We start from the raw sequence: 9,304 nt of genomic DNA on the forward strand, positions 1-9,304 counted from the left end.
GAGGCCTGCACTGGACATTTAACTTCAGCTTTTTAAAAAACAATTTACCATAATCTGGTGTGCGACAAATCTAAGATGTTGAACTGTTAATGAACTGAGAAAGCTTCCAAATTGCTGGTGTAAGCAATGATTGAATTAAGGACTGTGTTTGAGGAGTGCTGAGCTGGAACACGAGAGAGAGAGAGAGAGAGAGAGAGAGAGAGAGAGAGAGAGAGAGACAGAGACAGAGACAGAGACAGAGACAGAGACAGAGACAGAGACAGAGACAGAGACAGAGAGTGTATGCAGAATACATGGCCACTTCCTCCAGGACCACACTTAGGAACCAGACCTGGAGATAAACAGCTACAGGCACTAAAAAGTCAGCTGTCACCTAAATCACACACCTCCAAACTTACACTGATTATACAAAACATTAGGAACACCTTCCTAATATTGAGTTGCAACCCCTTTTGCGCCTAGCACCTACTACCATACCCCGTTCAAAGGCACTTAAATATTTTTGCCTTGCTGATTCACCCTCTGAACAAGTAACATCAGTAAGGGATCATAGCTTTCACCTGGATTCACCTGGTCAGTCTATGTCATGGAAAGAGCAGGTGTTCTTAATGTTTGTGCACTCAGTGTATTTACGACTGTGTCAGGGCTGCAATTTTGTGTGTGTGTGTGTGTTTTTAGAGCAGGGTTGGATCAACTTGGATGGATGTAGACCCAACATGAGTTAGGAATTCTTTGCAGAAAGTTGTGAGGAGGAGATATGAGGGCGCTAGCCCTCCAAGGCTCAGAGCACCTTGTTTCAATTTGCGCTCAGAGTGACTAATAACATTCCAATCAAGTTATTATTGCTCCATTATTGTCTGGCAGGTGGCCTGCTGCAGTCAAGACAGTACAGAGCAGAGCAGAGCGGGAGGGACCAGGGGATAGAATGGTTCGCCTGCAGCCATCTTAGCAGTTAGCACCCCACCGCCCTACACCAGACACCAAGACCAGATGAATCTATCGTCACTCTGCTCCCAGTCCAACTTTCCAAGGGTCTTTCTTTCCCACTTTCTCTATTTTTCTCTCTCAGGGCAGTCTGCTCATCCTCCCTCTCTCTCTCTCTCTCTCTCTCTCTCTGTCTCTCTCTCTCTTTGACCCAGGCTCATCATCCCACTCTCCCCTCTCTCCTGCCCTCCCTGTGGACAGGTCCTTATCAAATGCACTCCCCCTGGAGAGCCAACCCTACACCAGAGATTGAACGGTAGGCTCAACATTGAATCACACCCCTCTCTTAAGTCAATGTAATGAGCAGCTTTGCGACAGGTTTAGAGGATAGGCGTGCAAGGCATGTCATTTGAATGTCCTGAGCTGTTGTGTGTTGTTTGGTCGCTATTCTAGTTCACCCTCTGTCTGTGGTGAGCAATTATCTTGCCATATAAAATCCAGATTAGAAATACTCATGGATGAGTTATGATTATACAGGGATAGTAGGGGATTCACGTCTCAGAGAAATGGCTATGGTAAGAGTAAATTGGTGGCATTGAAATGTCTCTGCAAATCATACTGCAGATGTGTGAAAATGTATGTTTATCATAACATACGTTTGATATGTTTATCACTCAAGGTGGAAGTGTTGGTTGGGGTAGCTCCAGAGGTGTGCAGCTGCCAGTCCTGTCCCTCAGGGCTGCTCCAGCACCTACAGTTTGTTAGTTCCTGTGGACCATCATGCAGGGGGAGTATATTGGTAACCCCAATGAGTGTGTGTGTGTGTGTGTGTGTGTGTGTGTGTGTGTGTGTGTGTGTGTGTGTGTGTGTGTGTGTGTGTGTGTGTGTGTGTGTGTGTGTGTGTGTGTGTGTGTGTGTGTGTGTGTGTGTGTGTGTGTGTGTGTGTGTGAGCAGGCCAGCCTGCTGGGTGTCTGTGGTGCACATGGCTGTCCGCTGAGTGGTCTCTGCTCCTCATTAGCCTCACACAACATAGCCCTTCCCTTCTCACCTACTCTTCCTTCTCACCCCCTCTACCTCTCACCCTCTCCTTCTCACCCCCTCTTCTTCTCCTCCTCATCTCCTTTTACCTTCCACTAACAGAGCAAACTTTTGTTTTCAGTGTCCTACGCACACCACACACCCGCTCCACCCCTCCTCCTTTTCTCTCCTCTCGGCCGACTAAATCTCTTTTCCGGCTTGATACTCGCTGAAAACCATATGGTGTGTGACATCATGAGGGCAGGAAGCAGGGAGAGCTAGCGAGAGCAAGAGGAAAGGGAAGAGCAGAACAGAGCAGGAAAGAGATTGGCTTGCCAGGTCTCTGCTTAGTGATGTCAGCAGATAGGCATTCTGGGAGGCCCGTTGGGGGGTGAGCAGGTTGGAAGTGTTTTTTTTCTTCACATTTCACTCCCACCTGGATAATCAGGGAAGAGAGGGGGAGGGGCATGGACTGGAGGAGGAGGGGGGAGGGAGGGGAGTTGAAGAGGGAGGGTGGAGGGGCATGGAGTGGAGGAGGGGGATGGAGGGAGGGGAGTTGAAGAAGGAGGGTGGAGGGGCATGGAGTGGAAGAGGGGGATGGAGGGAGGGGAGTTGAAGAGGGAGGGTGGAGGGGCATGGAGTGGAAGAGGGGGATGGAGGGAGGGGAGTTGAAGAAGGAGGGCGGAGGGGCATGGAGTGGAGGAGGCGGGGGAGGGAGGGGGGAGAGAGGGGAGGGGAGTTGAAGAGGGAGGGCGGAGGGGCATGGAGTGGAGGAGGGGGATGGAGGGGAGGGGGAGAGAGGGGAGGGGAGTTGAAGAGGGAGGGCGGAGGGGCATGGAGTGGAGGAGGCGGGGGAGGGAGGGGAGGGGGAGGGGAGTTGAAGAAGGAGGGCGGAGGGGCATGGAGTGGAGGAGGCGGGGGGAGGGAGGGGGAGAGAGGGGAGGGGAGTTGAAGAGGGAGGGCGGAGGGGCATGGAGTGGAGGAGGCGGGGGGAGGGAGGGGGAGAGAGGGGAGGGGAGTTGAAGAGGGAGGGCGGAGGGGCATGGAGTGGAGGAGGCGGGGGGAGGGAGGGGAGGGGGAGGGGAGTTGAAGAAGGAGGGCGGAGGGGCATGGAGTGGAGGAGGCGGGGGGAGGGAGGGGAGGGGGAGGGGAGTTGAAGAAGGAGGGCGGAGGGGCATGGAGTGGAGGAGGAGGGGGGGAGGGGAGGGAGGGAGGGAGGGTCTCATGGACTTTGTATGAACTGCTTTCCTTCAGAGAACTGTCCCTGTATAATGATGTCTGTACTTTCTTACCTGTCGCACACACTTGCGTCTTGTCCCTGATTTGCACTCTGCTGCACACACATGAACATTCTCAAAGTGTTCGTGAAAGGTATTTAAAATGTTATGTTGGTCTTGGGCAGAAGAGTCATTCTGGGGATAACAGACAGTCCCATCACTTCTCTGCCTGAAGAATGTGGGTCATGTACATAGGGAAAGGCCTGGACCATCTCTGCCTCTCTGTAGATCATCTAGCTCGTCCTCTGTCTCTCACTGGCAGTCACAATCTGTACACCAGGCTTTTTGTCTGTCAGCCTCCCTCCCTTTCGCTCGCTGGGTGAACTCTTCAGCTTTGTTGGGAGGTCCTGGTCTCTGTACCATCACCCCCATTCCATCCAGCTCTCTATCAGCACACACAAACATACGCATAAACACACACATTCAGCCACATGTGCGCACGTACACACACACACACACACACACACACACACACACACACACACACACACACACACACACACACACACACACACACACACACACACACACACACACAGAGAGAACTACCCCTCACTCCCTGATTAATGGCAGAGCTGGGGAGTGTGCCAGGCCAGTTCCTTACAACGTGAAGGGAAGGGAAAGAGGACTGGAGAGGAGAGAGAGAGAGAGAGAGAGAGAGAGAGAGAGAGAGAGAGAGAGAGAGAGAGAGAGAGAGAGAGCGAGAGCGAGAGCGAGAGAAAGAGAAAGAGAGAAAGAGAGAGAGAGGGGAAGGGAAGGGAAGGAAAGACTGCTGCAGCTGTGGTTTTGGAGCCTGTCTCTGCACCCCCTCGCTGCCCCCTCTCTCCATCTCCTTGCTGGCTCCTCCAGGGACACACGCCTTGGCCAGGCCCCAGGAACCAGGGAGTCAGGACCAGGCTAAGGGGGAGAAAAAGGGGAACAAGAAAGAGAGGGTGGGATATCATAAAGGAAAGAACAAAATAAAGTGTGAGGTGATAGAAAAGTTTGGGAGAGTATATTCAATCGGGGGAAATAAAGGATTTGTGATAAGACATTGTGGGAGTGGTAGTGTGAGGTAAGAGATGTGTCCGGTGTGATCCTCTATCAGCCCTAGTCTGGTATGTTCGCAGTGTTAAAGTGTTGAGGATGGATTGATAATAAGAAAATAGACAGTGTAAGAATGGGTCAGACCACATGTGGTTGGCCTACTTTCTAGCATCGCTGTAACAATCCTGCCATGAGTTCAATACAGAGCTATGGTGTGGCTGAACATTCCCAGTCTACCCACATTATCAAATGATATGTTTCACTGTATGGAGAACCTACCACTGAGGGAACATTACTGATCCATTTGACATAAGAAATCTGTGTCATTACTTAACTGTTTGATGCACTGATCATTACGAGTTTACTAGGTTCCTAGTGGTCTAAGACCGGGGTTTTCAAACTTTTCTTTCCCAGGGACCCATGCCCAGGCAAACCGGCGACCCAGGGACTCCCATCGTCTGTTATGAAAAATAACAATACACTGAACAAAAATATAAATGTAACATGCAACAATTTCAAAGTTTACTGAGTAACAGTTCATACAAGTAAATCAGTCAATTTAAATAAATTCATTAGGCCCTAATCTATGGATTTCACATGACTGGAAATACAGATATGCATCTGTTGGTCACAGATACCTTAAAGAAAAGAAGGGGTGTGGATCAGAAAACCAGTCAGTATCTGGTATGATCACATTTGCCTCATGCAGCGCCACATATCTCCTTCGCATAGAGTTGATCAGGCTGTTGATTGTGGCCTGTGGAATGTTGTACCACTCCTCTTCAATGGCTGTGCGAAGTTGCTGGATATTGGCGGGAACTGGAACAAGCTGTCGTACACATTGATCCAAAGCCTCCCAAACATGGTCAATGGATGACATGTCTGGTGAGTATGCAGGCCATGGAACAACTGGGACATTTTCATCTTCCAGGAATTGTGTACAGATCCTTTCGACATGAGTCCTTGCATTATCATGCTGAAACATAAGGTGATGGCAGCGAATGAATGGCACGACAATAGGTCTCTGGATCTTGTCACGGTATCTCTGTGCATTCAAATTGCATCGATAAAATGAAAATGAACAACGCAATACATGATTGCAATACATTTGACCATGCTGGTCATTTATGAACATTTTAACATTTTAACATTTTGACCATGTTCTGTTTTAATATCCACCCTGCACAGCCAGAAGAGGACTGGCCACCCCTCATAGCCTGGTTCCTCTCTAGGTTTCTTCCTAGGTTTTTGGCCTTTCTAGGGAGTTTTTCCTAGGGAGTTTTTCCTAGCCACCGTGCTTCTTTCACATGCTTTGCTTGCTGTTTGGGGTTTTAGGCTGGGTTTCTGTACAGCACTTTGAGAATATCAGCTGATGTACGAAGGGCTATATAAAAATAAATTTGATTTGATTTGATGATGTCTGCCATCTGCCCGGTACAGTTGAAACAGGGATTCATCCGTGAAGAGCAAACTTCTCCAGCGTGCCAGTGGCCATTGAAGGTGAGCATTTGGCCACTGTAGTCTATTACGATGGCGAACTGCAGTCAGGTCAAGACCCTGGTGAGAACGACGAGCATGCAGATGAGCTTCCCTGAGACGGTTTCTGACAGAATTTCTTCGGTTGTGCAAACCCACAGTTTTATCAGCTGTCTGGGTGGCTGGTCTCAGATGATCCCGCAGGTGAAGAAGCCGGATGTGGAGGTCCTGGGCTGGCTTGGTTACACAAGGTTTTCGGTTGGAGGCCGGTTGGACTTAGCGCCAAATTCTCTAAAATGACGGCTTATGGTAGAGAAATTACCATTAAATTCTCTGGCTATAGCTCTGGTGGACATTCCTGCAGTCAGCATGCCAATTGCACGCTCCCTCAAAACTTGAGACATCTGTAGCATTGTGTTGTGGCAAAACTGCACATTTTAGAGTGGCTTTTTATTGTCCATTTACATTTACATTTAAGTCATTTAGCAGACGCTCTTATCCAGAGCGACTTACAGTAGTGAATGCATACATTTCATGCATTTAAAAAAAAATTAAAAATTGTACTGGCCGCCCGTGGGAATCGAACCCACAACCCTGGCGTTGCACACACCATGCTCTACCAACTGAGCCACAGGGAAGGCTTGTCCCCAGCACAGGGTGCACCTGTGTAATGATCATGCTGTTTAATCATCTTGATATGCCACACCTGTCAGGTGGATGGATTATCTTGGCAAAGGAGAAATGCTCACTAACATGGATGTAAATACATTTGTACAAAACATTTTAGAGAAATGCGCTTTTTGTGCATATGGAATATTTCTGGGATCTTTTATTCTGGGATCATTTTACATGTTGCATTTATATTTTGGTTCAGTGTAATTGTGTCTTATCATTAGGTGAATGTCAATGGCAAGTAGAAGTAATAAACATTTTTAAATTAACATTTTTGGTAGACAGTTTCATTATTTTGAGGTCTCCAGAGTTCACTCTAAAATAGTCTATTAGCTAGAACGGGAAAGGTATCTTGTCGGCGTAGAGAGTGTTTTGCTGTTGTAAAGCAAATTTTTGCCAATTCTACAGTTTGGCATGGAGCTGAGAGTCAATTTAGCAGTTTTAAAGCTAATTTCCTGCGATTCTATGCATTTTGCCATTGCTAAGGCTATGTTCTTCTACTCAAACGTTAGAATAAAATCAATGGGTATGTGGCCTGAATGCCCGTTTAAAAAATATATATTATTATCCCTGACTGTCTAGTTTTTATTTTCATTGTTTGTTCTCAAAAATGGTATTAATAAAAAATATATATAGTTAAAAATCTTTTCTGCATGCTTTCTATCTGGTTTTGGTCGTTTAAGTTGACACAAACTGTTTTTCAGTGTCAACTAAATTACCACTTAGATGGCCAGCTTAAGAATTGTCTATACAGAAAAACCCTGTAATTAGCACCAATAACTGTAATTTCCTCCATATTAAAGGGATAGTTCAAGAATTTGGCAAGGAAGCCCTTTATCTACTTCCTCAGAGTTGGATCAAAGGAATAGCTAGCATGCTAACTTTTCCTGTAAACTTGCAGCCATTGCGCTAACGCTAGTTAGCATTGGCTTGTGAAACTACCTATAATGTCCTTCATACTGGACACAGAAAAATACAAATTGTATCCACGATGGTATGTATTCTGTTTCAGCTAGCAATATTCATAAAATCATTATTTTTCACAATCGTGGACCCCTTGCTGTACCTCACTTGCAGTACCTCAGGCCAATTTTAAAATCCCCAGTCTAAGAGATCATTGTTTTTTCTTAACCTAAGAATGCATAGTGTTTGTGAGTGTGATTTGCTCACCCTCACAGCCTTGGAGTCCCAGGCTGGTGTGAGAGGCCCAGTCAGTCTTCCTTCTCTCCCTCTCTTCCCTCTCTGTGTTTTATGGGCTGTGTGCTGCGGTGCAGTGACCTCCCTCTCACCCCGGTGCCACCCAGCCGGTGCGGGATTCAGGCGTGCTCGGCCCCTGCCAAAACCCCACAGCGCCACATCTGCTATCCATAAACGCCAGACACTCTCGCTTTCCTTCTCCCTCACCCACACCACCTAGCTCTCCCTCTTCCTCTTCAGCTCTTATTCTAATTTCCCAGTTCTATAGATCCCTTTTGCATTCTCTCTCTCCATCTCTGGTTTTATTCAGTTTGAACACCCCTAGACGGGTTCTTCCCTTATCTCTCTCTCCTTGACCAACCCCTCCCCCTCTCTTTATATGCATCCAACGGAAAAATCTCTCACCCATTATATCTTCAGTGGGAGCCAGCTAAGTGTGGTGGCAGTGAACTGGGAACCACAGGACATTCCTGCAGCAAGCAGAGCAGACCTCAGTCAGTCACGTTAGTCAACTCCTTCTGACCATGGCCAGCACCCAGCAGTACCAAGCACACACTTCACTTATTTTTGGGCTGGATTGAACCGCGTTACCACATCGCCGTTGGTCCCTAAACAACTGCATTTTTATCTGTTTCAAATTGATAGTGTCGGCGGGAAATGTTGTGTACGCTGTCTATAGACATAGTCCCATTCTTTTACATGTGTTACTTTAAGGACAATCTCCATGGCGGGTGGGGATATTGGGTCCCCCCCCTCCTGATCATGAACAGCTAGCTAGAACAGCCACACCACACCCCTTCCTTCAGCTTTAAACAAGATGTGTTCAACACATCACTGTTCAGTGCCCTTGCCTCCATCCACACGAGTAAATCAAAAAAAGCTTATAATGTAGTGTTTCAGCAAACTGTCCAGGGCTCCCGGCGTGCCCCCCAAAGCAATAAAGAGGCATTACTTGTGCGATTGTTTAATCTTTATTTTTCAACTTTTTCCACACTGAAATCAAATTCGCAGTATGAAAAAATGTACAGTGAACTTTTGATCCCCTCCATTTCTTGGATCATGTTCCGCTCCTCCGACCCCAAGTCTTCACCTTCTAGTTTCCCAGACATATTGGCATGCCTCTTTGGTGCAGTCCCAAAAGAGACCCCAGATGAATAATGGAGCTGCAAGCATGCAAGAGTGCAGTTTTATGATAAATATTACAATTCATAAATCACTGTTTCTCTGAGGAGCACAAAGCATGGGATGAGGATGGGGAGGGATGTAAAACTGTTGAGCGTTGGGGATCCAGAGAGACCAACATGGGGTCACACGCTCTCTGCTTGAGTCTGACTGGTGATGAAATGGAGTGTGTGGGGGGGGGCACTGTGTAAAGGTCTGAGACCGTAGCTAGCGTGGAGGATATAAGCAGTCGACCAAGTGTTTATAATAAACTTTTTCAATCAAATAAATTAATTGAAGAGGCACAAATTGTTTAGTCAGCAATGTACACTATCTGTATAAAATAAACAAAAAAACAATTACTATATGGGAATAAAATGTTAGACCTAAAGGAATGGAGGTGGAAAGAGCTGGAAAAGACTTCCCCAAACAGAGTGAGCAATGGACCTAAATAGGAAAGGCAAGCTAGTTCATCCAAAATTGTGATCATTGTTGTTCAGATGATCTATTTCTGTCTAATTCATGTGCCAAACATGTTGAAATTGAGAATGGAA

Source organism: Salmo salar, chromosome ssa20 (assembly GCF_905237065.1).
Source record: "Salmo salar chromosome ssa20, Ssal_v3.1, whole genome shotgun sequence".
Taxonomy (NCBI): Eukaryota; Metazoa; Chordata; class Actinopteri; order Salmoniformes; family Salmonidae; genus Salmo; species Salmo salar.